Source organism: Euphorbia lathyris, chromosome 1, assembly GCF_963576675.1.
Source record: "Euphorbia lathyris chromosome 1, ddEupLath1.1, whole genome shotgun sequence".
Classification (NCBI taxonomy): Eukaryota; Viridiplantae; Streptophyta; class Magnoliopsida; order Malpighiales; family Euphorbiaceae; genus Euphorbia; species Euphorbia lathyris.
Window position 1 is genome coordinate 132,301,487 of NC_088910.1, and position 21,323 is coordinate 132,322,809.

General features: G+C 46.7%; 57 non-coding genes across 57 annotated transcripts; all 57 read right to left on the reverse strand.

Moving 5' to 3' along the window:
• Positions 1-68: 68 nt before the first annotated feature.
• Positions 69-187, reverse strand: LOC136213160 (5S ribosomal RNA). Its single transcript, XR_010680287.1, has one exon. It is a non-coding gene; the product is annotated as a 5S ribosomal RNA (ribosomal RNA).
• A 182-nt stretch (positions 188-369) lies between these two features.
• On the reverse strand, positions 370-489 carry LOC136215552 (5S ribosomal RNA). The gene has a single exon (XR_010682591.1). It is a non-coding gene; the product is annotated as a 5S ribosomal RNA (ribosomal RNA).
• A 258-nt stretch (positions 490-747) lies between these two features.
• Positions 748-866, reverse strand: LOC136212911 (5S ribosomal RNA). Its single transcript, XR_010680051.1, has one exon. It is a non-coding gene; the product is annotated as a 5S ribosomal RNA (ribosomal RNA).
• A 182-nt stretch (positions 867-1,048) lies between these two features.
• On the reverse strand, positions 1,049-1,167 carry LOC136215013 (5S ribosomal RNA). Its single transcript, XR_010682070.1, has one exon. It is a non-coding gene; the product is annotated as a 5S ribosomal RNA (ribosomal RNA).
• Positions 1,168-1,350: 183 nt separating this feature from the next.
• On the reverse strand, positions 1,351-1,469 carry LOC136214156 (5S ribosomal RNA). Its single transcript, XR_010681251.1, has one exon. It is a non-coding gene; the product is annotated as a 5S ribosomal RNA (ribosomal RNA).
• A 260-nt stretch (positions 1,470-1,729) lies between these two features.
• Positions 1,730-1,848, reverse strand: LOC136213377 (5S ribosomal RNA). Its single transcript, XR_010680492.1, has one exon. It is a non-coding gene; the product is annotated as a 5S ribosomal RNA (ribosomal RNA).
• A 260-nt stretch (positions 1,849-2,108) lies between these two features.
• On the reverse strand, positions 2,109-2,227 carry LOC136212489 (5S ribosomal RNA). The gene has a single exon (XR_010679642.1). It is a non-coding gene; the product is annotated as a 5S ribosomal RNA (ribosomal RNA).
• Positions 2,228-2,410: 183 nt separating this feature from the next.
• On the reverse strand, positions 2,411-2,529 carry LOC136214779 (5S ribosomal RNA). Its single transcript, XR_010681851.1, has one exon. It is a non-coding gene; the product is annotated as a 5S ribosomal RNA (ribosomal RNA).
• Positions 2,530-2,789: 260 nt separating this feature from the next.
• LOC136211236 (5S ribosomal RNA) lies at positions 2,790-2,908 on the reverse strand. The gene has a single exon (XR_010678450.1). It is a non-coding gene; the product is annotated as a 5S ribosomal RNA (ribosomal RNA).
• Positions 2,909-3,167: 259 nt separating this feature from the next.
• Positions 3,168-3,286, reverse strand: LOC136212850 (5S ribosomal RNA). The gene has a single exon (XR_010679991.1). It is a non-coding gene; the product is annotated as a 5S ribosomal RNA (ribosomal RNA).
• A 990-nt stretch (positions 3,287-4,276) lies between these two features.
• Positions 4,277-4,395, reverse strand: LOC136211737 (5S ribosomal RNA). Its single transcript, XR_010678928.1, has one exon. It is a non-coding gene; the product is annotated as a 5S ribosomal RNA (ribosomal RNA).
• Positions 4,396-4,653: 258 nt separating this feature from the next.
• LOC136211237 (5S ribosomal RNA) lies at positions 4,654-4,772 on the reverse strand. The gene has a single exon (XR_010678451.1). It is a non-coding gene; the product is annotated as a 5S ribosomal RNA (ribosomal RNA).
• A 259-nt stretch (positions 4,773-5,031) lies between these two features.
• On the reverse strand, positions 5,032-5,150 carry LOC136214469 (5S ribosomal RNA). The gene has a single exon (XR_010681554.1). It is a non-coding gene; the product is annotated as a 5S ribosomal RNA (ribosomal RNA).
• A 183-nt stretch (positions 5,151-5,333) lies between these two features.
• On the reverse strand, positions 5,334-5,452 carry LOC136211238 (5S ribosomal RNA). Its single transcript, XR_010678452.1, has one exon. It is a non-coding gene; the product is annotated as a 5S ribosomal RNA (ribosomal RNA).
• Positions 5,453-5,711: 259 nt separating this feature from the next.
• Positions 5,712-5,830, reverse strand: LOC136211646 (5S ribosomal RNA). Its single transcript, XR_010678841.1, has one exon. It is a non-coding gene; the product is annotated as a 5S ribosomal RNA (ribosomal RNA).
• A 259-nt stretch (positions 5,831-6,089) lies between these two features.
• Positions 6,090-6,208, reverse strand: LOC136214781 (5S ribosomal RNA). Its single transcript, XR_010681853.1, has one exon. It is a non-coding gene; the product is annotated as a 5S ribosomal RNA (ribosomal RNA).
• A 260-nt stretch (positions 6,209-6,468) lies between these two features.
• On the reverse strand, positions 6,469-6,587 carry LOC136211239 (5S ribosomal RNA). The gene has a single exon (XR_010678453.1). It is a non-coding gene; the product is annotated as a 5S ribosomal RNA (ribosomal RNA).
• Positions 6,588-6,846: 259 nt separating this feature from the next.
• Positions 6,847-6,965, reverse strand: LOC136212852 (5S ribosomal RNA). Its single transcript, XR_010679993.1, has one exon. It is a non-coding gene; the product is annotated as a 5S ribosomal RNA (ribosomal RNA).
• A 258-nt stretch (positions 6,966-7,223) lies between these two features.
• LOC136211240 (5S ribosomal RNA) lies at positions 7,224-7,342 on the reverse strand. Its single transcript, XR_010678454.1, has one exon. It is a non-coding gene; the product is annotated as a 5S ribosomal RNA (ribosomal RNA).
• A 258-nt stretch (positions 7,343-7,600) lies between these two features.
• On the reverse strand, positions 7,601-7,719 carry LOC136214730 (5S ribosomal RNA). Its single transcript, XR_010681805.1, has one exon. It is a non-coding gene; the product is annotated as a 5S ribosomal RNA (ribosomal RNA).
• Positions 7,720-7,977: 258 nt separating this feature from the next.
• Positions 7,978-8,096, reverse strand: LOC136211241 (5S ribosomal RNA). Its single transcript, XR_010678455.1, has one exon. It is a non-coding gene; the product is annotated as a 5S ribosomal RNA (ribosomal RNA).
• A 183-nt stretch (positions 8,097-8,279) lies between these two features.
• On the reverse strand, positions 8,280-8,398 carry LOC136214055 (5S ribosomal RNA). The gene has a single exon (XR_010681153.1). It is a non-coding gene; the product is annotated as a 5S ribosomal RNA (ribosomal RNA).
• A 259-nt stretch (positions 8,399-8,657) lies between these two features.
• On the reverse strand, positions 8,658-8,776 carry LOC136211243 (5S ribosomal RNA). Its single transcript, XR_010678457.1, has one exon. It is a non-coding gene; the product is annotated as a 5S ribosomal RNA (ribosomal RNA).
• A 259-nt stretch (positions 8,777-9,035) lies between these two features.
• LOC136213161 (5S ribosomal RNA) lies at positions 9,036-9,154 on the reverse strand. Its single transcript, XR_010680288.1, has one exon. It is a non-coding gene; the product is annotated as a 5S ribosomal RNA (ribosomal RNA).
• Positions 9,155-9,337: 183 nt separating this feature from the next.
• Positions 9,338-9,456, reverse strand: LOC136213162 (5S ribosomal RNA). Its single transcript, XR_010680289.1, has one exon. It is a non-coding gene; the product is annotated as a 5S ribosomal RNA (ribosomal RNA).
• Positions 9,457-9,929: 473 nt separating this feature from the next.
• Positions 9,930-10,048, reverse strand: LOC136211245 (5S ribosomal RNA). Its single transcript, XR_010678458.1, has one exon. It is a non-coding gene; the product is annotated as a 5S ribosomal RNA (ribosomal RNA).
• A 259-nt stretch (positions 10,049-10,307) lies between these two features.
• LOC136215716 (5S ribosomal RNA) lies at positions 10,308-10,426 on the reverse strand. Its single transcript, XR_010682748.1, has one exon. It is a non-coding gene; the product is annotated as a 5S ribosomal RNA (ribosomal RNA).
• Positions 10,427-10,609: 183 nt separating this feature from the next.
• Positions 10,610-10,728, reverse strand: LOC136212853 (5S ribosomal RNA). The gene has a single exon (XR_010679994.1). It is a non-coding gene; the product is annotated as a 5S ribosomal RNA (ribosomal RNA).
• A 259-nt stretch (positions 10,729-10,987) lies between these two features.
• On the reverse strand, positions 10,988-11,106 carry LOC136211246 (5S ribosomal RNA). Its single transcript, XR_010678459.1, has one exon. It is a non-coding gene; the product is annotated as a 5S ribosomal RNA (ribosomal RNA).
• Positions 11,107-11,365: 259 nt separating this feature from the next.
• On the reverse strand, positions 11,366-11,484 carry LOC136213163 (5S ribosomal RNA). The gene has a single exon (XR_010680290.1). It is a non-coding gene; the product is annotated as a 5S ribosomal RNA (ribosomal RNA).
• Positions 11,485-11,667: 183 nt separating this feature from the next.
• Positions 11,668-11,786, reverse strand: LOC136213164 (5S ribosomal RNA). Its single transcript, XR_010680291.1, has one exon. It is a non-coding gene; the product is annotated as a 5S ribosomal RNA (ribosomal RNA).
• Positions 11,787-12,259: 473 nt separating this feature from the next.
• On the reverse strand, positions 12,260-12,378 carry LOC136211247 (5S ribosomal RNA). The gene has a single exon (XR_010678460.1). It is a non-coding gene; the product is annotated as a 5S ribosomal RNA (ribosomal RNA).
• A 259-nt stretch (positions 12,379-12,637) lies between these two features.
• LOC136215473 (5S ribosomal RNA) lies at positions 12,638-12,756 on the reverse strand. Its single transcript, XR_010682514.1, has one exon. It is a non-coding gene; the product is annotated as a 5S ribosomal RNA (ribosomal RNA).
• A 183-nt stretch (positions 12,757-12,939) lies between these two features.
• Positions 12,940-13,058, reverse strand: LOC136212854 (5S ribosomal RNA). The gene has a single exon (XR_010679995.1). It is a non-coding gene; the product is annotated as a 5S ribosomal RNA (ribosomal RNA).
• A 259-nt stretch (positions 13,059-13,317) lies between these two features.
• LOC136211895 (5S ribosomal RNA) lies at positions 13,318-13,436 on the reverse strand. Its single transcript, XR_010679080.1, has one exon. It is a non-coding gene; the product is annotated as a 5S ribosomal RNA (ribosomal RNA).
• Positions 13,437-13,694: 258 nt separating this feature from the next.
• Positions 13,695-13,813, reverse strand: LOC136211893 (5S ribosomal RNA). The gene has a single exon (XR_010679078.1). It is a non-coding gene; the product is annotated as a 5S ribosomal RNA (ribosomal RNA).
• A 259-nt stretch (positions 13,814-14,072) lies between these two features.
• On the reverse strand, positions 14,073-14,191 carry LOC136214898 (5S ribosomal RNA). Its single transcript, XR_010681963.1, has one exon. It is a non-coding gene; the product is annotated as a 5S ribosomal RNA (ribosomal RNA).
• Positions 14,192-14,374: 183 nt separating this feature from the next.
• LOC136214421 (5S ribosomal RNA) lies at positions 14,375-14,493 on the reverse strand. Its single transcript, XR_010681507.1, has one exon. It is a non-coding gene; the product is annotated as a 5S ribosomal RNA (ribosomal RNA).
• A 183-nt stretch (positions 14,494-14,676) lies between these two features.
• Positions 14,677-14,795, reverse strand: LOC136214426 (5S ribosomal RNA). Its single transcript, XR_010681512.1, has one exon. It is a non-coding gene; the product is annotated as a 5S ribosomal RNA (ribosomal RNA).
• Positions 14,796-15,053: 258 nt separating this feature from the next.
• Positions 15,054-15,172, reverse strand: LOC136212870 (5S ribosomal RNA). Its single transcript, XR_010680011.1, has one exon. It is a non-coding gene; the product is annotated as a 5S ribosomal RNA (ribosomal RNA).
• Positions 15,173-15,430: 258 nt separating this feature from the next.
• Positions 15,431-15,549, reverse strand: LOC136212417 (5S ribosomal RNA). The gene has a single exon (XR_010679576.1). It is a non-coding gene; the product is annotated as a 5S ribosomal RNA (ribosomal RNA).
• Positions 15,550-15,808: 259 nt separating this feature from the next.
• LOC136213378 (5S ribosomal RNA) lies at positions 15,809-15,927 on the reverse strand. The gene has a single exon (XR_010680493.1). It is a non-coding gene; the product is annotated as a 5S ribosomal RNA (ribosomal RNA).
• A 183-nt stretch (positions 15,928-16,110) lies between these two features.
• Positions 16,111-16,229, reverse strand: LOC136211248 (5S ribosomal RNA). Its single transcript, XR_010678461.1, has one exon. It is a non-coding gene; the product is annotated as a 5S ribosomal RNA (ribosomal RNA).
• Positions 16,230-16,487: 258 nt separating this feature from the next.
• LOC136211249 (5S ribosomal RNA) lies at positions 16,488-16,606 on the reverse strand. Its single transcript, XR_010678462.1, has one exon. It is a non-coding gene; the product is annotated as a 5S ribosomal RNA (ribosomal RNA).
• Positions 16,607-16,864: 258 nt separating this feature from the next.
• On the reverse strand, positions 16,865-16,983 carry LOC136212418 (5S ribosomal RNA). Its single transcript, XR_010679577.1, has one exon. It is a non-coding gene; the product is annotated as a 5S ribosomal RNA (ribosomal RNA).
• Positions 16,984-17,242: 259 nt separating this feature from the next.
• On the reverse strand, positions 17,243-17,361 carry LOC136211251 (5S ribosomal RNA). Its single transcript, XR_010678463.1, has one exon. It is a non-coding gene; the product is annotated as a 5S ribosomal RNA (ribosomal RNA).
• A 183-nt stretch (positions 17,362-17,544) lies between these two features.
• LOC136212060 (5S ribosomal RNA) lies at positions 17,545-17,663 on the reverse strand. Its single transcript, XR_010679235.1, has one exon. It is a non-coding gene; the product is annotated as a 5S ribosomal RNA (ribosomal RNA).
• A 258-nt stretch (positions 17,664-17,921) lies between these two features.
• LOC136211252 (5S ribosomal RNA) lies at positions 17,922-18,040 on the reverse strand. The gene has a single exon (XR_010678464.1). It is a non-coding gene; the product is annotated as a 5S ribosomal RNA (ribosomal RNA).
• A 259-nt stretch (positions 18,041-18,299) lies between these two features.
• Positions 18,300-18,418, reverse strand: LOC136212020 (5S ribosomal RNA). Its single transcript, XR_010679199.1, has one exon. It is a non-coding gene; the product is annotated as a 5S ribosomal RNA (ribosomal RNA).
• A 183-nt stretch (positions 18,419-18,601) lies between these two features.
• Positions 18,602-18,720, reverse strand: LOC136213165 (5S ribosomal RNA). The gene has a single exon (XR_010680292.1). It is a non-coding gene; the product is annotated as a 5S ribosomal RNA (ribosomal RNA).
• Positions 18,721-18,903: 183 nt separating this feature from the next.
• Positions 18,904-19,022, reverse strand: LOC136211253 (5S ribosomal RNA). Its single transcript, XR_010678465.1, has one exon. It is a non-coding gene; the product is annotated as a 5S ribosomal RNA (ribosomal RNA).
• A 259-nt stretch (positions 19,023-19,281) lies between these two features.
• LOC136212912 (5S ribosomal RNA) lies at positions 19,282-19,400 on the reverse strand. The gene has a single exon (XR_010680052.1). It is a non-coding gene; the product is annotated as a 5S ribosomal RNA (ribosomal RNA).
• A 259-nt stretch (positions 19,401-19,659) lies between these two features.
• Positions 19,660-19,778, reverse strand: LOC136214571 (5S ribosomal RNA). Its single transcript, XR_010681651.1, has one exon. It is a non-coding gene; the product is annotated as a 5S ribosomal RNA (ribosomal RNA).
• Positions 19,779-20,037: 259 nt separating this feature from the next.
• On the reverse strand, positions 20,038-20,156 carry LOC136213740 (5S ribosomal RNA). The gene has a single exon (XR_010680846.1). It is a non-coding gene; the product is annotated as a 5S ribosomal RNA (ribosomal RNA).
• Positions 20,157-20,339: 183 nt separating this feature from the next.
• On the reverse strand, positions 20,340-20,458 carry LOC136211644 (5S ribosomal RNA). Its single transcript, XR_010678839.1, has one exon. It is a non-coding gene; the product is annotated as a 5S ribosomal RNA (ribosomal RNA).
• A 259-nt stretch (positions 20,459-20,717) lies between these two features.
• LOC136215247 (5S ribosomal RNA) lies at positions 20,718-20,836 on the reverse strand. Its single transcript, XR_010682295.1, has one exon. It is a non-coding gene; the product is annotated as a 5S ribosomal RNA (ribosomal RNA).
• Positions 20,837-21,173: 337 nt separating this feature from the next.
• Positions 21,174-21,292, reverse strand: LOC136212021 (5S ribosomal RNA). Its single transcript, XR_010679200.1, has one exon. It is a non-coding gene; the product is annotated as a 5S ribosomal RNA (ribosomal RNA).
• Between the last annotated feature and the right edge of the window lie 31 nt (positions 21,293-21,323).

Here is a 21,323-nt window from a genome sequence, read left to right on the forward strand (position 1 = left end):
GAAAACATGCACGCCATGGTGAAAAAAAAAATTAAATAATTAAAAAATGCACGTTGCAAAAAAGTTTGGGGGTGCAACACGAGGACTTCCGAAGAGGTCACCCATCTTAGTACTACTCTCGCCCAAGCACGTTTAACTTCGGAGTTCTGATGGGATCCGGTGCATTAGTGCTGGTATGATCGCACCCGTCATCCCATGCAAAAACTAAGCATATATTCCATACTGGGCGCCCCTTTCTCCCGTATGCTCATCCTTCACGTGCATACACAAGCCCCCGGACCCCAAACACTGACCCCCGCCTCGAAAACATGCACGCCATGGTGAAAAAAAAATTAAATAATTAAAAAATGCACGTTGCAAAAAAGTTTGGGGGTGCAACACGAGGACTTCCCAAGAGGTCAACCATCTTATTACTTACTCTCGCCCAAGCACGTTTAACTTCGGAGTTCTGATGGGATCCGGTGCATTAGTGCTGGTATGATCGCACCCGTCATCACATGCAAAAACTAAGCATATATTCCATACTGGGCGCCCCTTTCTCCCGTATGCTCATCCTTCACGTGCATGCACAAGCCCCCGGACCCCAAACACTGACCCCCGCCTCGAAAACGTGCACGCCATGGTGAAAAAAAATTAAATAATTAAAAAATGCACGTTGCAAAAAAGTTTGGGCCCGCCTCGAAAACGTGCACGCCATGGTGAAAAAAAAATTAAATAATTAAAAAATGCACGTTGCAAAAAAGTTTAGGGGTGCAACACGAGGACTTCCCAAGAGGTCACCCATCTTAGTACTACTCTCGCCCAAGCACGTTTATCTTCGGAGTTCTGATGGGATCCGGTGCATTAGTGCTGGTATGATCGCACCCGTCATCCCATGCAAAAACTAAGCATATATTCCATACTGGGCGCCCCTTTCTCCCGTATGCTCATCCTTCACGTGCATGCACAAGCCCCCGGACCCCAAACACTGACCCCCGCCTCGAAAACGTGCACGCCATGGTGAAAAAAAAATTAAATAATTAAAAAATGCACGTTGCAAAAAAGTTTGGGGGTGCAACACGAGGACTTCCGAAGAGGTCACCCATCTTAGTACTACTCTCGCCCAAGCACGTTTAACTTCGGGGTTCTGATGGGATCCGGTGCATTAGTGCTGGTATGATCGCACCCGTCATCCCATGCAAAAACTAAGCATATATTCCATACTGGGCGCCCCTTTCTCCCGTATGCTCATCCTTCACGTGCATGCACAAGCCCCCGGACCCCAAACACTGACCCCCGCCTCGAAAACATGCACGCCATGGTGAAAAAAAAAATTAAATAATTAAAAAATGCACGTTGCAAAAAAGTTTGGGGGTGCAACACGAGGACTTCCCAAGAGGTCAACCATCTTAGTACTACTCTCGCCCAAGCACGTTTTACTTCGGAGTTCTGATGGGATCCGGTGCATTAGTGCTGGTATGATCGCACCCGTCATCACATGCAAAAACTAAGCATATATTCCATACTGGGCGCCCCTTTCTCCCGTATGCTCATCCTTCACGTGCATGCACAAGCCCCCGGACCCCAAACACTGACCCCCGCCTCGAAAACGTGCACGCCATGGTGAAAAAAAAAATTAAATAATTAAAAAATGCACGTTGCAAAAAAGTTTGGGCCCGCCTCGAAAACGTGCACGCCATGGTGAAAAAAAAATTAAATAATTAAAAAATGCACGTTGCAAAAAAGTTTAGGGGTGCAACACGAGGACTTCCCAAGAGGTCACCCATCTTAGTACTACTCTCGCCCAAGCATGTTTAACTTCGGAGTTCTGATGGGATCCGGTGCATTAGTGCTGGTATGATCGCACCCGTCATCCCATGCAAAAAACTAAGCATATATTCCATACTGGGCGCCCCTTTCTCCCGTATGCTCATCCTTCACGTGCATGCACAAGCCCCCGGACCCCAAACACTGACCCCCGCCTCGAAAACGTGCACGCCATGGTGAAAAAAAAATTAAATAATTAAAAAATGCACGTTGCAAAAAAGTTTGGGCCCGCCTCGAAAACGTGCACGCCATGGTGAAAAAAAAATTAAATAATTAAAAAATGCACGTTGCAAAAAAGTTTGGGCGTGCAACACGAGGACTTCCCAAGAGGTCACCCATCTTAGTACTACTCTCGCCCAAGCACGTTTAACTTCGGAGTTCTGATGGGATCCGGTGCATTAGTGCTGGTATGATCGCACCCGTCATCCCATGCAAAAACTAAGCATATATTCCATACTGGGCGCCCCTTTCTCCCGTATGCTCATCCTTCACGTGCATGCACAAGCCCCCGGACCCCAAACACTGACCCCCGCCTCGAAAACATGCACGCCATGGTGAAAAAAAAAATTAAATAATTAAAAAATGCACGTTGCAAAAAAGTTTGGGGGTGCAACACGAGGACTTCCCAAGAGGTCAACCATCTTAGTACTACTCTCGCCCAAGCACGTTTAACTTCGGAGTTCTGATGGGATCCGGTGCATTAGGGCTGGTATGATCGCACCCGTCATCACATGCAAAAACTAAGCATATATTCCATACTGGGCGCCCCTTTCTCCCGTATGCTCATCCTTCACGTGCATGCACAAGCCCCCGGACCCCAAACACTGACCCCCGCCTCGAAAACGTGCACACCATGGTGAAAAAAAAAATTAAATAATTAAAAAATGCACGTTGCAAAAAAGTTTGGGCCCGCCTCGAAAACGTGCACGCCATGGTGAAAAAAAAATTAAATAATTAAAAAATGCACGTTGCAAAAAAGTTTAGGGGTGCAACACGAGGACTTCCCAAGAGGTCACCCATCTTAGTACTACTCTCGCCCAAGCACGTTTAACTTCGGAGTTCTGATGGGATCCGGTGCATTAGTGCTGGTATGATCGCACCCGTCATCCCATGCAAAAACTAAGCATATATTCCATACTGGGCGCCCCTTTCTCCCGTATGCTCATCCTTCACGTGCATGCACAAGCCCCCGGACCCCAAACACTGACCCCCGCCTCGAAAACGTGCACGCCATGGTGAAAAAAAAATTAAATAATTAAAAAATGCACGTTGCAAAAAAGTTTGGGCCCGCCTCGAAAACGTGCACGCCATGGTGAAAAAAAAATTAAATAATTAAAAAATGCACGTTGCAAAAAAGTTTGGGGGTGCAACACGAGGACTTCCCAAGAGGTCAACCATCTTAGTACTACTCTCGCCCAAGCACGTTTAACTTCGGAGTTCTGATGGGATCCGGTGCATTAGTGCTGGTATGATCGCACCCGTCATCACATGCAAAAACTAAGCATATATTCCATACTGGGCGCCCCTTTCTCCCGTATGCTCATCCTTCACGTGCATGCACAAGCCCCCGGACCCCAAACACTGACCCCCGCCTCGAAAACGTGCACGCCATGGTGAAAAAAAATTAAATAATTAAAAAATGCACGTTGCAAAAAAGTTTGGGCCCGCCTCGAAAACGTGCACGCCATGTTGAAAAAAAAATTAAATAATTATTCGTGCAAGGAATCAATGTAGGCTTTTCCGGGCTTAGATGCGGGGAATCGAGGAAGGAAGGCTAGGTCTCTGGACTTATGGGGCCATGATTTCAATTTTAGTAATCCTGTTCAATCAGTTGATTCTGCTAACTCGTTGGGAGAAATCGAATGAAAGCTGATCGAATCCTCGCGACCGGTCCAAGGACCTGGAATGTTAGGATGCCTAAGAATAGAAGTGGTGATATGCCGATTTGCTGCTGTTAAAAAGCTAGGCACCTCTGTATTCTTATTGCCAATCTCTTTTAGCTCCCTCACAGCCTATTCGATTTCTGTGCTTAAGCTTGCTCTCACTTATTCTTGGCTTGGATCTAGATAATAGATATGGCATGCTAGTCTTTTAGCCTAATTCTTACTTAGTCGACCGGTAACACCGAACTAAGACTCGTACCATTGTGCCACCTATCCCATCTTATTCCCTGAATCTATAATTTCTTCCCTGAATCGAGAATTGTGCCACCTATCCCATCTTACCGTGCTTCTATTTGGTATCCCATCTTACCGTGCTTCTATTTGGTATCCTATCGTGCTTGTAGCTTGTATTTGGTATCCTATCGTGCTTGTAGCTTGTATTTGCTATCTCGCAAGCCTTTGTCATTGTCAGTCAACTAAGTAGGGCCTCAGGCCCCGCTCACAACGTGGCCGTAGAATCTATATTTAGTGATAAGGTGAGGACCGTTGCCTGTTGAGGACTTCCGAGCACGTTATAAAAAAGTTTAGGGGTGCAACACGAGGACTTCCCAAGAGGTCACCCATCTTAGTACTACTCTCGCCCAAGCACGTTTAGCTTCGGAGTTCTGATGGGATCCGGTGCATTAGTGCTGGTATGATCGCACCCGTCATCCCATGCAAAAACTAAGCATATATTCCATACTGGGCGCCCCTTTCTCCCGTATGCTCATCCTTCACGTGCATGCACAAGCCCCCGGACCCCAAACACTGACCCCCGCCTCGAAAACGTGCACGCCATGGTGAAAAAAAATTAAATAATTAAAAAATGCACGTTGCAAAAAAGTTTGGGCCCGCCTCGAAAACGTGCAAGCCATGGTGAAAAAAAAATTAAATAATTAAAAAATGCACGTTGCAAAAAAGTTTAGGGGTGCAACACGAGGACTTCCCAAGAGGTCACCCATCTTAGTACTACTCTCGCCCAAGCACGTTTAACTTCGGAGTTCTGATGGGATCCGGTGCATTAGTGCTGGTATGATCGCACCCGTCATCCCATGCAAAAACTAAGCATATATTCCATACTGGGCGCCCCTTTCTCCCGTATGCTCATCCTTCACGTGCATGCACAAGCCCCCAGACCCCAAACACTGACCCCCGCCTCGAAAACGTGCACGCCATGGTGAAAAAAAAATTAAATAATTAAAAAATGCACGTTGCAAAAAAGTTTGGGCCCGCCTCGAAAACGTGCACGCCATGGTGAAAAAAAAATTAAATAATTAAAAAATGCACGTTGCAAAAAAGTTTGGGGGTGCAACACGAGGACTTCCCAAGAGGTCACCCATCTTAGTACTACTCTCGCCCAAGCATGTTTAACTTCGGAGTTCTGATGGGATCCGGTGCATTAGTGCTAGTATGATCGCACCCGTCATCCAATGCAAAAACTAAGCATATATTCCATACTGGGCGCCCTTTTCTCCCGTATGCTCATCCTTCACGTGCATGCACAAGCCCCCGGACCCCAAACAATGACCCCCGCCTCGAAAACATGCACGCCATGGTGAAAAAAAAAATTAAATAATTAAAAAATGCACGTTGCAAAAAAGTTTGGGGGTGCAACACGAGGACTTCCCAAGAGGTCACCCATCTTAGTACTACTCTCGCCCAAGCACGTTTAACTTCGGAGTTCTGATGGGATCCGGTGCATTAGTGCTGGTATGATCGCACCCGTCATCACATGCAAAAACTAAGCATATATTCCATACTGGGCGCCCCTTTCTCCCGTATGCTCATCCTTCACGTGCATGCACAAGCCCCCGGACCCCAAACACTGACCCCCGCCTCGAAAACGTGCACGCCATGGTGAAAAAAAAATTAAATAATTAAAAAATGCCCGTTGCAAAAAAGTTTGGGCCCGCCTCGAAAACGTGCACGCCATGGTGAAAAAAAAATTAAATAATTAAAAAATGCACGTTATAAAAAAGTTTAGGGGTGCAACACGAGGACTTCCCAAGAGGTCACCCATCTTAGTACTACTCTCGCCCAAGCACGTTTAACTTCGGAGTTCTGATGGGATCCGGTGTATTAGTGCTGGTATGATCGCACCCGTCATCCTATGCAAAAACTAAGCATATATTCCATACTGGGCGCCCCTTTCTCCCGTATGCTCATCCTTCACGTGCATGCACAAGCCCCCGGACCCCAAACACTGACCCCTGCCTCGAAAACGTGCACGCCATGGTGAAAAAAAAATTAAATAATTAAAAAATGCACGTTGCAAAAAAGTTTGGGCCCGCCTCGAAAACGTGCACGCCATGGTGAAAAAAAAATTAAATAATTAAAAAATGCACGTTGCAAAAAAGTTTGGGGGTGCAACACGAGGACTTCCCAAGAGGTCAACCATCTTAGTACTACTCTCGCCCAAGCACGTTTAACTTCGGAGTTCTGATGGGATCCGGTGCATTAGGGCTGGTATGATCGCACCCGTCATCACATGCAAAAACTAAGCATATATTCCATACTGGGCGCCCCTTTCTCCCGTATGCTCATCCTTCACGTGCATGCACAAGCCCCCGGACCCCAAACACTGACCCCCGCCTCGAAAACGTGCACGCCATGGTGAAAAAAAAAATTAAATAATTAAAAAATGCACGTTGCAAAAAAGTTTGGGCCCGCCTCGAAAACGTGCACGCCATGGTGCAAAAAAAATTAAATAATTAAAAAATGCACGTTGCAAAAAAGTTTAGGGGTGCAACACGAGGACTTCCCAAGAGGTCACCCATCTTAGTACTACTCTCGCCCAAGCACGTTTAACTTCGGAGTTCTGATGGGATCCGGTGCATTAGTGCTGGTATGATCGCACCCGTCATCCCATGCAAAAACTAAGCATATATTCCATACTGGGCGCCCCTTTCTCCCGTATGCTCATCCTTCACGTGCATGCACAAGCCCCCGGACCCCAAACACTGACCCCCGCCTCGAAAACGTGCACGCCATGGTGAAAAAAAAATTAAATAATTAAAAAATGCACGTTGCAAAAAAGTTTGGGCCCGCCTCGAAAACGTGCACGCCATGGTGAAAAAAAAATTAAATAATTAAAAAATGCACGTTGCAAAAAAGTTTGGGGGTGCAACACGAGGACTTCCCAAGAGGTCAACCATCTTAGTACTACTCTCGCCCAAGCACGTTTAACTTCGGAGTTCTGATGGGATCCGGTGCATTAGTGCTGGTATGATCGCACCCGTCATCACATGCAAAAACTAAGCATATATTCCATACTGGGCGCCCCTTTCTCCCGTATGCTCATCCTTCACGTGCATGCACAAGCCCCCGGACCCCAAACACTGACCCCCGCCTCGAAAACGTGCACGCCATGGTGAAAAAAAATTAAATAATTAAAAAATGCACGTTGCAAAAAAGTTTGGGCCCGCCTCGAAAACGTGCACGCCATGTTGAAAAAAAAATTAAATAATTAAAAAATGCACGTTATAAAAAAGTTTAGGGGTGCAACACGAGGACTTCCCAAGAGGTCACCCATCTTAGTACTACTCTCGCCCAAGCACGTTTAACTTCGGAGTTCTGATGGGATCCGGTGCATTAGTGCTGGTATGATCGCACCCGTCATCCCATGCAAAAACTAAGCATATATTCCATACTGGGCGCCCCTTTCTCCCGTATGCTCATCCTTCACGTGCATGCACAAGCCCCCGGACCCCAAACACTGACCCCCGCCTCGAAAACGTGCACGCCATGGTGAAAAAAAATTAAATAATTAAAAAATGCACGTTGCAAAAAAGTTTGGGCCCGCCTCGAAAACGTGCAAGCCATGGTGAAAAAAAAATTAAATAATTAAAAAATGCACGTTGCAAAAAAGTTTAGGGGTGCAACACGAGGACTTCCCAAGAGGTCACCCATCTTAGTACTACTCTCGCCCAAGCACGTTTAACTTCGGAGTTCTGATGGGATCCGGTGGATTAGTGCTCGTATGATCGCACCCGTCATCCCATGCAAAAACTAAGCATATATTCCATACTGGGCGCCCCTTTCTCCCGTATGCTCATCCTTCACGTGCATGCACAAGCCCCCAGACCCCAAACACTGACCCCCGCCTCGAAAACGTGCACGCCATGGTGAAAAAAAATTAAATAATTAAAAAATGCACGTTGCAAAAAAGTTTGGGCCCGCCTCGAAAACGTGCACGCCATGGTGAAAAAAAAATTAAATAATTAAAAAATGCACGTTGCAAAAAAGTTTGGGGGTGCAACACGAGGACTTCCCAAGAGGTCACCCATCTTAGTACTACTCTCGCCCAAGCACGTTTAACTTCGGAGTTCTGATGGGATCCGGTGCATTAGTGCTGGTATGATCGCACCCGTCATCCAATGCAAAAACTAAGCATATATTCCATACTGGGCGCCCCTTTCTCCCGTATGCTCATCCTTCACGTGCATGCACAAGCCCCCGGACCCCAAACAATGACCCCCGCCTCGAAAACATGCACGCCATGGTGAAAAAAAAAATTAAATAATTAAAAAATGCACGTTGCAAAAAAGTTTGGGGGTGCAACACGAGGACTTCAAAAGAGGTCACCCATCTTAGTACTACTCTCGCCCAAGCACGTTTAACTTCGGAGTTCTGATGGGATCCGGTGCATTAGTGCTGGTATGATCGCACCCGTCATCACATGCAAAAACTAAGCATATATTCCATACTGGGCGCCCCTTTCTCCCGTATGCTCATCCTTCACGTGCATGCACAAGCCCCCGGACCCCAAACACTGACCCCCGCCTCGAAAACGTGCACGCCATGGTGAAAAAAAAATTAAATAATTAAAAAATGCACGTTGCAAAAAAGTTTGGGCCCGCCTCGAAAACGTGCACGCCATGGTGAAAAAAAAATTAAATAATAAAAAAATGCACGTTATAAAAAAGTTTAGGGGTGCAACACGAGGACTTCCCAAGAGGTCACCCATCTTAGTACTACTCTCGCCCAAGCACGTTTAACTTCGGAGTTCTGATGGGATCCGGTGCATTAGTGCTGGTATGATCGCACCCGTCATCCCATGCAAAAACTAAGCATATATTCCATACTGGGCGCCCCTTTCTCCCGTATGCTCATCCTTCACGTGCATGCACAAGCCCCCGGACCCCAAACACTGACCCCTGCCTCGAAAACGTGCACGCCATGGTGAAAAAAAAATTAAATAATTAAAAAATGCACGTTGTAAAAAAGTTTGGGCCCGCCTCGAAAACGTGCACGCCATGGTGAAAAAAAAATTAAATAATTAAAAAATGCACGTTGCAAAAAAGTTTGGGGGTGCAACACGAGGACTTCCGAAGAGGTCACCCATCTTAGTACTACTCTCGCCCAAGCACGTTTAACTTCGGAGTTCTGATGGGATCCGGTGCATTAGTGCTGGTATGATCGCACCCGTCATCCCATGCAAAAACTAAGCATATATTCCATACTGGGCGCCCCTTTCTCCCGTATGCTCATCCTTCACGTGCATGCACAAGCCCCCGGACCCCAAACACTGACACCCGCCTCGAAAACATGCACGCCATGGTGAAAAAAAAAATTAAATAATTAAAAAATGCACGTTGCAAAAAAGTTTGGGGGTGCAACACGAGGACTTCCGAAGAGGTCACCCATCTTAGTACTACTCTCGCCCAAGCACGTTTAACTTCGGAGTTCTGATGGGATCCGGTGCATTAGTGCTGGTATGATCGCACCCGTCATCCCATGCAAAAACTAAGCATATATTCCATACTGGGCGCCCCTTTCTCCCGTATGCTCATCCTTCACGTGCATGCACAAGCCCCCGGACCCCAAACACTGACCCCCGCCTCGAAAACATGCACGCCATGGTGAAAAAAAAAATTAAATAATTAAAAAATGCACGTTGCAAAAAAGTTTGGGGGTGCAACACGAGGACTTCCCAAGAGGTCAACCATCTTAGTACTACTCTCGCCCAAGCACGTTTAACTTCGGAGTTCCTTTCTCCCGTATGCTCATCCTTCACGTGCATGCACAAGCCCCCGGACCCCAAACACACCCCCGCCTCGAAAACGTGCACGCCATGGTGAAAAAAAATTAAATAATTAAAAAATGCACGTTGCAAAAAAGTTTGGGCCCGCCTCGAAAACGTGCACGCCATGGTGAAAAAAAAATTAAATAATTAAAAAATGCACGTTGCAAAAAAGTTTAGGGGTGCAACACGAGGACTTCCCAAGAGGTCACCCATCTTAGTACTACTCTCGCCCAAGCACGTTTAACTTCGGAGTTCTGATGGGATCCGGTGCATTAGTGCTGGTATGATCGCACCCGTCATCCCATGCAAAAACTAAGCATATATTCCATACTGGGCGCCCCTTTCTCCCGTATGCTCATCCTTCACGTGCATGCACAAGCCCCCGGACCCCAAACACTGACCCCCGCCTCGAAAACGTGCACGCCATGGTGAAAAAAAAATTAAATAATTAAAAAATGCACGTTGCAAAAAAGTTTGGGCCCGCCTCGAAAACGTGCACGCCATGGTGAAAAAAAAATTAAATAATTAAAAAATGCACGTTGCAAAAAAGTTTGGGGGTGCAACACGAGGACTTCCGAAGAGGTCACCCATCTTAGTACTACTCTCGCCCAAGCACGTCTAACTTTGGGGTTCTGATGGGATCCGGTGCATTAGTGCTGGTATGATCGCACCCGTCATCCCATGCAAAAACTAAGCATATATTCCATACTGGGCGCCCCTTTCTCCCGTATGCTCATCCTTCACGTGCATGCACAAGCCCCCGGACCCCAAACACTGACCCCCGCCTCGAAAACATGCACGCCATGGTGAAAAAAAAAATTAAATAATTAAAAAATGCACGTTGCAAAAAAGTTTGGGGGTGCAACACGAGGACTTCCCAAGAGGTCAACCATCTTAGTACTACTCTCGCCCAAGCACGTTTAACTTCGGAGTTCTGATGGGATCCGGTGCATTAGTGCTGGTATGATCGCACCCGTCATCACATGCAAAAACTAAGCATATATTCCATACTGGGCGCCCCTTTCTCCCGTATGCTCATCCTTCACGTGCATGCACAAGCCCCCGGACCCCAAACACTGACCCCCGCCTCGAAAACGTGCACGCCATGGTGAAAAAAAAATTAAATAATTAAAAAATGCACGTTGCAAAAAAGTTTGGGCCCGCCTCGAAAACGTGCACGCCATGGTGAAAAAAAAATTAAATAATAAAAAAATGCACGTTATAAAAAAGTTTAGGGGTGCAACACGAGGACTTCCCAAGAGGTCACCCATCTTAGTACTACTCTCGCCCAAGCACGTTTAACTTCGGAGTTCTGATGGGATCCGGTGCATTAGTGCTGGTATGATCGCACCCGTCATCCCATGCAAAAACTAAGCATATATTCCATACTGGGCGCCCCTTTCTCCCGTATGCTCATCCTTCACGTGCATGCACAAGCCCCCGGACCCCAAACACTGACCCCTGCCTCGAAAACGTGCACGCCATGGTGAAAAAAAAATTAAATAATTAAAAAATGCACGTTGTAAAAAAGTTTGGGCCCGCCTCGAAAACGTGCACGCCATGGTGAAAAAAAAATTAAATAATTAAAAAATGCACGTTGCAAAAAAGTTTGGGGGTGCAACACGAGGACTTCCGAAGAGGTCACCCATCTTAGTACTACTCTCGCCCAAGCACGTTTAACTTCGGAGTTCTGATGGGATCCGGTGCATTAGTGCTGGTATGATCGCACCCGTCATCCCATGCAAAAACTAAGCATATATTCCATACTGGGCGCCCCTTTCTCCCGTATGCTCATCCTTCACGTGCATGCACAAGCCCCCGGACCCCAAACACTGACACCCGCCTCGAAAACATGCACGCCATGGTGAAAAAAAAAATTAAATAATTAAAAAATGCACGTTGCAAAAAAGTTTGGGGGTGCAACACGAGGACTTCCGAAGAGGTCACCCATCTTAGTACTACTCTCGCCCAAGCACGTTTAACTTCGGAGTTCTGATGGGATCCGGTGCATTAGTGCTGGTATGATCGCACCCGTCATCCCATGCAAAAACTAAGCATATATTCCATACTGGGCGCCCCTTTCTCCCGTATGCTCATCCTTCACGTGCATGCACAAGCCCCCGGACCCCAAACACTGACCCCCGCCTCGAAAACATGCACGCCATGGTGAAAAAAAAAATTAAATAATTAAAAAATGCACGTTGCAAAAAAGTTTGGGGGTGCAACACGAGGACTTCCCAAGAGGTCAACCATCTTAGTACTACTCTCGCCCAAGCACGTTTAACTTCGGAGTTCCTTTCTCCCGTATGCTCATCCTTCACGTGCATGCACAAGCCCCCGGACCCCAAACACACCCCCGCCTCGAAAACGTGCACGCCATGGTGAAAAAAAATTAAATAATTAAAAAATGCACGTTGCAAAAAAGTTTGGGCCCGCCTCGAAAACGTGCACGCCATGGTGAAAAAAAAATTAAATAATTAAAAAATGCACGTTGCAAAAAAGTTTAGGGGTGCAACACGAGGACTTCCCAAGAGGTCACCCATCTTAGTACTACTCTCGCCCAAGCACGTTTAACTTCGGAGTTCTGATGGGATCCGGTGCATTAGTGCTGGTATGATCGCACCCGTCATCCCATGCAAAAACTAAGCATATATTCCATACTGGGCGCCCCTTTCTCCCGTATGCTCATCCTTCACGTGCATGCACAAGCCCCCGGACCCCAAACACTGACCCCCGCCTCGAAAACGTGCACGCCATGGTGAAAAAAAAATTAAATAATTAAAAAATGCACGTTGCAAAAAAGTTTGGGCCCGCCTCGAAAACGTGCACGCCATGGTGAAAAAAAAATTAAATAATTAAAAAATGCACGTTGCAAAAAAGTTTGGGGGTGCAACACGAGGACTTCCGAAGAGGTCACCCATCTTAGTACTACTCTCGCCCAAGCACGTTTAACTTTGGGGTTCTGATGGGATCCGGTGCATTAGTGCTGGTATGATCGCACCCATCATCCCATGCAAAAACTAAGCATATATTCCATACTGGGCGCCCCTTTCTCCCGTATGCTCATCCTTCACGTGCATGCACAAGCCCCCGGACCCCAAACACTGACCCCCGCCTCGAAAACATGCACGCCATGGTGAAAAAAAAAATTAAATAATTAAAAAATGCACGTTGCAAAAAAGTTTGGGGGTGCAACACGAGGACTTCCCAAGAGGTCAACCATCTTAGTACTACTCTCGCCCAAGCACGTTTAACTTCGGAGTTCTGATGGGATCCGGTGCATTAGTGCTGGTATGATCGCACCCGTCATCACATGCAAAAACTAAGCATATATTCCATACTGGGCGCCCCTTTCTCCCGTATGCTCATCCTTCACGTGCATGCACAAGCCCCCGGACCCCAAACACTGACCCCCGCCTCGAAAACGTGCACGCCATGGTGAAAAAAAAATTAAAAAATTAAAAAATGCACGTTGCAAAAAAGTTTGGGCCCGCCTCGAAAACGTGCACGCCATGGTGAAAAAAAAATTAAATAATTAAAAAATGCACGTTGCAAAAAAGTTTAGGGGTGCAACACGAGGACTTCCCAAGAGGTCACCCATCTTAGTACTACTCTCGCCCGAGCACGTTTAACTTCGGAGTTCTGATGGGATCCGGTGCATTAGTGCTGGTATGATCGCACCCGTCATCACATGCAAAAACTAAGCATATATTCCATACTGGGCGCCCCTTTCTCTCGTATGCTCATCCTTCACGTGCATGCACAAGCCCCCGGACCCCAAACACTGACCCCCGCCTCGAAAACGTGCACGCCATGGTGAAAAAAAATTAAATAATTAAAAAATGCACGTTGCAAAAAAGTTTGGGCCCGCCTCGAAAACGTGCACGCCATGATGAAAAAAAAATTAAATAATTAAAAAATGCACGTTATAAAAAAGTTTAGGGGTGCAACACGCGGACTTCCCAAGAGGTCACCCATCTTAGTACTACTCTCGCCCAAGCACGTTTAACTTCGGAGTTCTGATGGGATCCGGTGCATTAGTGCTGGTATGATCGCACCCGTCATCCCATGCAAAAACTAAGCATATATTCCATACTGGGCGCCCCTTTCTCCCGTATGCTCATCCTTCACGTGCATGCACAAGCCCCCGGACCCCAAACACTGACCCCCGCCTCGAAAACGTGCACGCCATGGTGAAAAAAAAATTAAATAATTAAAAAATGCACGTTGCAAAAACGTTTGGGCCCGCCTCGAAAACGTGCACGCCATGGTGAAAAAAAAATTAAATAATTAAAAAATGCACGTTGCAAAAAAGTTTGGGGGTGCAACATGAGGACTTCCCAAGAGGTCACCCATCTTAGTACTACTCTCGCCCAAGCACGTTTATCTTCGGAGTTCTGATGGGATCCGGTGCATTAGTGCTGGTATGATCGCACCCGTCATCCCATGCAAAAACTAAGCATATATTCCATACTGGGCGCCCCTTTCTCCCGTATGCTCATCCTTCACGTGCATGCACAAGCCCCCGGACCCCAAACACTGACCCCCGCCTCGAAAACATGCACGCCATGGTGAAAAAAAAAATTAAATAATTAAAAAATGCACGTTGCAAAAAAGTTTGGGGGTGCAACACGAGGACTTCCCAAGAGGTCAACCATCTTAGTACTACTCTCGCCCAAGCACGTTTATCTTCGGAGTTCTGATGGGATCCGGTGCATTAGTGCTGGTATGATCGCACCCGTCATCACATGCAAAAACTAAGCATATATTCCATACTGGGCGCCCCTTTCTCCCGTATGCTCATCCTTCACGTGCATGCACAAGCCCCCGGACCCCAAACACTGACCCCCGCCTCGAAAACATGCACGCCATGGTGAAAAAAAAAATTAAATAATTAAAAAATGCACGTTGCAAAAAAGTTTGGGGGTGCAACACGAGGACTTCCCAAGAGGTCACCCATCTTAGTACTACTCTCGCCCAAGCACGTTTATCTTTGGAGTTCTGATGGGATCCGGTGCATTAGTGCTGGTATGATCGCACCCGTCATCCCATGCAAAAACTAAGCATATATTCCATACTGGGCGCCCCTTTCTCCCGTATGCTCATCCTTCACGTGCATGCACAAGCCCCCGGACCCCAAACACTGACCCCCGCCTCGAAAACGTGCACGCCATGGTGAAAAAAAATTTAATAATTAAAAAATGCACGTTGCAAAAAAGTTTGGGCCCGCCTCGAAAACGTGCACGCCATGGTGAAAAAAAAATTAAATAATTAAAAAATGCACGTTATAAAAAAGTTTAGGGGTGCAACACGAGGACTTCCCAAGAGGTCACCCATCTTAGTACTACTCTCGCCCAAGCACGTTTAACTTTGGAGTTCTGATGGGATCCGGTGCATTAGTGCTGGTATGATCGCACCCGTCATCCCATGCAAAAACTAAGCATATATTCCATACTGGGCGCCCCTTTCTCCCGTATGCTCATCCTTCACGTGCATGCACAAGCCCCCGGACCCCAAACACTGACCCCCGCCTCGAAAACGTGCACGCCATGGTGAAAAAAAATTAAATAATTAAAAAATGCACGTTGCAAAAAAGTTTGGGCCCGCCTCGAAAACGTGCAAGCCATGGTGAAAAAAAAATTAAATAATTAAAAAATGCACGTTGCAAAAAAGTTTAGGGGTGCAACACGAGGACTTCCCAAGAGGTCACCCATCTTAGTACTACTCTCGCCCAAGCACGTTTAACTTCGGAGTTCTGATGGGATCCGGTGCATTAGTGCTGGTATGATCGCACCTGTCATCCCATGCAAAAACTAAGCATATATTCCATACTGGGCGCCCCTTTCTCCCGTATGCTCATCCTTCACGTGCATGCACAAGCCCCCGGACCCCAAACACTGACCCCCGCCTCGAAAACGTGCACGCCATGGTGAAAAAAAAATTAAATAATTAAAAAATGCACGTTGCAAAAAAGTTTGGGCCCGCCTCGAAAACGTGCACGCCATGGTGAAAAAAAAATTAAATAATTAAAAAATGCACGTTGCAAAAAAGTTTGGGGGTGCAACACGAGGACTTCCCAAGAGGTCACCCATCTTAGTACTACTCTCGCCCAAGCATGTTTAACTTCGGAGTTCTGATGGGATCCGGTGCATTAGTGCTGGTATGATCGCACCCGTCATCCCATGCAAAAACTAAGCATATATTCCATACTGGGCGCCACTTTCTCCCGTATGCTCATCCTTCACGTGCATGCACAAGCCCCCGGACCCCAAACACTGACCCCCGCCTCGAAAACATGCACGCCATGGTGAAAAAAAAAATTAAATAATTAAAAAATGCACGTTGCAAAAAAGTTAGGGGGTGCAACACGAGGACTTCCCAAGAGGTCACCCATCTTAGTACTACTCTCGCCCAAGCACGTTTAACTTCGGAGTTCTGATGGGATCCGGTGCATTAGTGCTGGTATGATCGCACCCGTCATCACATGCAAAAACTAAGCATATATTCCATACTGGGCGCCCCTTTCTCCCGTATGCTCATCCTTCACGTGCATGCACAAGCCCCCGGACCCCAAACACTGACCCCCGCCTCGAAAACGTGCACGCCATGGTGAAAAAAAATTTAATAATTAAAAAATGCACGTTGCAAAAAAGTTTGGGCCCGCCTCGAAAACGTGCACGCCATGGTGAAAAAAAAATTAAATAATTAAAAAATGCACGTTATAAAAAAGTTTAGGGGTGCAACACGAGGACTTCCCAAGAGGTCACCCATCTTAGTACTACTCTCGCCCAAGCACGTTTAACTTCGGAGTTCTGATGGGATCCGGTGCATTAGTGCTGGTATGATCGCACCCGTCATCCCATGCAAAAACTAAGCATATATTCCATACTGGGCGCCCCTTTCTCCCGTATGCTCATCCTTCACGTGCATGCACAAGCCCCCGGACCCCAAACACTGACCCCCGCCTCGAAAACGTGCACGCCATGGTGAAAAAAAATTAAATAATTAAAAAATGCACGTTGCAAAAAAGTTTGGGCCCGCCTCGAAAACGTGCAAGCCATGGTGAAAAAAAAATTAAATAATTAAAAAATGCACGTTGCAAAAAAGTTTAGGGGTGCAACACGAGGACTTCCCAAGAGGTCACCCATCTTAGTACTACTCTCGCCCAAGCACGTTTAACTTCGGAGTTCTGATGGGATCCGGTGCATTAGTGCTGGTATGATCGCACCTGTCATCCCATGCAAAAACTAAGCATATATTCCATACTGGGCGCCCCTTTCTCCCGTATGCTCATCCTTCACGTGCATGCACAAGCCCCCGGACCCCAAACACTGACCCCCGCCTCGAAAACGTGCACGCCATGGTGAAAAAAAAATTAAATAATTAAAAAATGCACGTTGCAAAAAAGTTTGGGCCCGCCTCGAAAACGTGCACGCCATGGTGAAAAAAAAATTAAATAATTAAAAAATGCACGTTGCAAAAAAGTTTGGGGGTGCAACACGAGGACTTCCCAAGAGGTCACCCATCTTAGTACTACTCTCGCCCAAGCACGTTTAACTTCGGAGTTCTGATGGGATCCGGTGCATTAGTGCTGGTATGATCGCACCCGTCATCCCATGCAAAAACTAAGCATATATTCCATACTGGGCGCCACTTTCTCCCGTATGCTCATCCTTCACGTGCATGCACAAGCCCCCGGACCCCAAACACTGACCCCCGCCTCGAAAACATGCACGCCATGGTGAAAAAAAAAATTAAATAATTAAAAAATGCACGTTGCAAAAAAGTTTGGGGGTGCAACACGAGGACTTCCCAAGAGGTCACCCATCTTAGTACTACTCTCGCCCAAGCACGTTTCACTTCGGAGTTCTGATGGGATCCGGTGCATTAGTGCTGGTATGATCGCACCCGTCATCACATGCAAAAACTAAGCATATATTCCATACTGGGCGCCCCTTTCTCCCGTATGCTCATCCTTCACGTGCATGCACAAGCCCCCGGACCCCAAACACTGACCCCCGCCTCGAAAACGTGCACGCCATGGTGAAAAAAAATTAAATAATTAAAAAATGCACGTTGCAAAAAAGTTTGGGCCCGCCTCGAAAACGTGCACGCCATGGTGAAAAAAAAATTAAATAATTAAAAAATGCATGTTATAAAAAATTTTAGGGGTGCAACACGAGGACTTCCCAAGAGGTCACCCATCTTAGTACTACTCTCGCCCAAGCACGTTTAACTTCGGAGTTCTGATGGGATCCGGTGCATTAGTGCTGGTATGATCGCACCCGTCATCCCATGCAAAAACTAAGCATATATTCCATACTGGGCGCCCCTTTCTCCCGTATGCTCATCCTTCACGTGCATGCACAAGCCCCCGGACCCCAAACACTGACCCCTGCCTCGAAAACGTGCACGCCATGGTGAAAAAAAAATTAAATAATTAAAAAATGCACGTTGCAAAAAAGTTTGGGCCCGCCTCGAAAACGTGCACGCCATGGTGAAAAAAAAATTAAATAATTAAAAAATGCACGTTGCAAAAAAGTTTGGGGGTGCAACACGAGGTCTTCCGAAGAGGTCACCCATCTTAGTACTACTCTCGCCCAAGCACGTTTAACTTCGGAGTTCTGATGGGATCCGGTGCTTTAGTGCTGGTATGATCGCACCCGTCATCCCATGCAAAAACTAAGCATATATTCCATACTGGGGGCCCCTTTCTCCCGTATGCTCATCCTTCACGTGCATGCACAAGCCCCCGGACCCCAAACACTGACACCCGCCTCGAAAACATGCACGCCATGGTGAAAAAAAAAATTAAATAATTAAAAAATGCACGTTGCAAAAAAGTTTGGGGGTGCAACACGAGGACTTCCGAAGAGGTCACCCATCTTAGTACTACTCTCGCCCAAGCACGTTTAACTTCGGAGTTCTGATGGGATCCGGTGCATTAGTGCTGGTATGATCGCACCCGTCATCCCATGCAAAAACTAAGCATATATTCCATACTGGGCGCCCCTTTCTCCCGTATGCTCATCCTTCACGTGCATGCACAAGCCCCCGGACCCCAAACACTGACCCCCGCCTCGAAAACATGCACGCCATGGTGAAAAAAAAAATTAAATAATTAAAAAATGCACGTTGCAAAAAAGTTTGGGGGTGCAACACGAGGACTTCCCAAGAGGTCACCCATCTTAGTACTACTCTCGCCCAAGCACGTTTAACTTCGGAGTTCTGATGGGATCCGGTGCATTAGTGCTGGTATGATCGCACCCGTCATCCCATGCAAAAACTAAGCATATATTCCATACTGGGCGCCCCTTTCTCCCGTATGCTCATCCTTCACGTGCATGCACAAGCCCCCGGACCCCAAACACTGACCCCCGCCTCGAAAACGTGCACGCCATGGTGAAAAAAAAATTAAATAATTAAAAAATGCACGTTGCAAAAAAGTTTGGGCCCGCCTCGAAAACGTGCACGCCATGGTGAAAAAAAAATTAAATAATTAAAAAATGCACGTTGCAAAAAAGTTTGGGGGTGCAACACGAGGACTTCCCAAGAGGTCACCCATCTTAGTACTACTCTCGCCCAAGCACGTTTATCTTCGGAGTTCTGATGGGATCCGGTGCATTAGTGCTGGTATGATCGCACCCGTCATCCCATGCAAAAACTAAGCATATATTCCATACTGGCCGCCCCTTTCTCCCGTATGCTCATCCTTCACGTGCATGCACAAGCCCCCGGACCCCAAACACTGACCCCCGCCTCGAAAACGTGCACGCCATGGTGAAAAAAAAATTAAATAATTAAAAAATGCACGTTGCAAAAAAGTTTGGGCCCGCCTCGAAAACGTGCACGCCATGGTGAAAAAAAAATTAAATAATTAAAAAATGCACGTTGCAAAAAAGTTTGGGGGTGCAACACGAGGACTTCCCAAGAGGTCACCCATCTTAGTACTACTCTCGCCCAAGCGCGTTTAACTTCAGAGTTCTGATGGGATCCGGTGCATTAGTGCTGGTATGATCGCACCCGTCATCCCATGCAAAAACTAAGCATATATTCCATACTGGGCGCCCCTTTCTCCCGTATGCTCATCCTTCACGTGCATGCACAAGCCCCCGGACCCCAAACACTGACCCCCGCCTCGAAAACGTGCACGCCATGGTGAAAAAAAAATTAAATAATTAAAAAATGCACGTTGCAAAAAAGTTTGGGCCCGCCTCGAAAACGTGCACGCCATGGTGAAAAAAAAATTAAATAATTAAAAAATGCACGTTGCAAAAAAGTTTGGGGGTGCAACGCGAGGACTTCCCAAGAGGTCACCCATCTTAGTACTACTCTCGCCCAAGCACGTTTGACTTCGGAGTTCTGATGGGATCCGGTGCATTAGTGCTGGTATGATCGCACCCGTCATCCCATGCAAAAACTAAGCATATATTCCATACTGGGCGCCCCTTTCTCCCGTATGCTCATCCTTCACGTGCATGCACAAGCCCCCGGACCCCAAACACTGACCCCCGCCTCGAAAACGTGCACGCCATGGTGAAAAAAAAAATTAAATAATTAAAAAATGCACGTTGCAAAAAAGTTTGGGGGTGCAATACGAGGACTTCCCAAGAGGTCACCCATCTTAGTACTACTCTCGCCCAAGCACGTTTAACTTCGGAGTTCTGATGGGATCCGGTGCATTAGTGCCGGTATGATCGCACCCGTCATCCCATGCAAAAACTAAGCATATATTCCATACTGGGCGCCCCTTTCTCCCGTATGCTCATCCTTCACGTGCATGCACAAGCCCTCGGACCCCAAACACTGACCCCCGCCTCGAAAACGTGCACGCCATGGTGAAAAAAAAAATTAAATAATTAAAAAATGCACGTTGCAAAAAAGTTTGGGCCCGCCTCGAAAACGTGCACGCCATGGTGAAAAAAAATTAAATAATTAAAAAATGCACGTTGCAAAAAAGTTTGGGGGTGCAACACGAGGACTTCCCAAGAGGTCACCCATCTTAGTACTACTCTCGCCCAAGCACGTTTATCTTCGGAGTTCTGATGGGATACGGTGCATTAGTGCTGGTATGATCGCACCCGTCATCCCATGCAAAAACTAAGCATATATTCCATACTGGGCGCCCCTTTCTCCCGTATGCTCATCCTTCACGTGCATGCACAAGCCCCCGGACCCCAAACACTGACCCCCGCCTCGAAAACGTGCACGCCATGGTGAAAAAAAAAATTAAGTAATTAAAAAATGCACGTTGCAAAAAAGTTTGGGCCCGCCTCGAAAACGTGCACGCCATGGTGAAAAAAAAATTAAATAATTAAAAAATGCACGTTGCAAAAAAGTTTGGGCCCGCCTCGAAAACGTGCACGCCATGGTGAAAAAAAAATTAAATAATTAAAAAATGCACGTTGCAAAAAAGTTTGGGGGTGCAACACGAGGTCTTCCGAAGAGGTCACCCATCTTAGTACTACTCTCGCCCAAGCACGTTTAACTTCGGAGTTCTGATGGGATCCGGTGCTTTAGTGCTGGTATGATCGCACCCGTCATCCCATGCAAAAACTAAGCATATATTC